General features: G+C 50.5%; 1 non-coding gene across 1 annotated transcript; it reads left to right on the top strand.

Annotated features, from left to right (window-relative positions):
• Positions 1 to 459: 459 nt before the first annotated feature.
• Trnal-caa (transfer RNA leucine (anticodon CAA)) lies at positions 460 to 534 on the top strand. Its single transcript has one exon. It is a non-coding gene; the product is annotated as a tRNA-Leu (tRNA).
• The last annotated feature ends 373 nt before the right edge of the window (positions 535 to 907 follow it).

The raw sequence follows: 907 nt of genomic DNA, 5'->3' as shown, positions 1-907 counted from the left end.
TGTGAATATTGTTCCTGCAGCTACGCTATCTGTCGGAAGTGACGGAAACTTGGCGCGCTCACTCAAGAGACTTTAGATAACACATAGGTAACGTTTCGCATTCGTAGCATTGTTTTTGTCTGAGAAAAACAAATGCGGTCCATTACTCTCTGGGTGATCCTCACGCCCCGTCCTCACAGTTTTTCTTCCGCCAGTGAAAGGCAAAGGTCCCGAGTTCGAGTCTCGGTCCGACACACAGTTTTAATCTGCCAAGAAGTTTCATATCAGAGCACTCCGCTGCAGAGTGAAAATCTCATTCTGGAAACATCCCCTAGACTGTGGCTAAGCCATGTGTCCGCAATATCCTTTCTTTCAGGAGTGCTAGTCCTGCATGGTTCGCAGGAGAGCTTCTGTAAAGTTTGGAAGGTAGGCGACGAGGTACTGGCGGAAGTAAAGCTGTGAGGACGGGACGTGAGTCGTGCTTGGGTAGCTCAGTTGGTAGAGCACTTGCCCGCAAAAGGCAAAGGTCCCGAGTTCGAGTCTCGGTCCGACACACAGTTTTAATCTGCCAGGTAGTTTCATATCAGCGCACACTCCGCTGCAGAGTGAAAATCTCATTCTGGAAACATCCTCCAGTCTGTGGATAAGCCATGTCTCCGCAATGTCCTTTCTTTCAGGAGTGCAAGTCCTGCATGGTTCGCAGGAGAGCTTCTGTAAAGTTTGGAAGGTAGGAGACGAGGTACTGGCGAAAGTAAAGCTGTGAGGACGGGGCGTGAGTCGTGCTTGGGTAGCTCAGTTGGTAGAGCTCTTGCGCGTGAAAGGCAAGGGTCCCGAGTTCGAGTCTCGGTCCGGCACACAGTTTTAATCTGCCAGGAAGTTTCACGCAGAAAGTTGGTTACAGGCCCTCACCTGCCCTACTTCTAACCAA

Source organism: Schistocerca nitens, chromosome 8 (assembly GCF_023898315.1).
Source record: "Schistocerca nitens isolate TAMUIC-IGC-003100 chromosome 8, iqSchNite1.1, whole genome shotgun sequence".
Lineage (NCBI taxonomy): Eukaryota > Metazoa > Arthropoda > Insecta > Orthoptera > Acrididae > Schistocerca > Schistocerca nitens.
The sequence above is the reverse complement of the archived record's forward strand: the minus strand, read 5'-3'. Positions and strand labels throughout refer to the sequence as shown.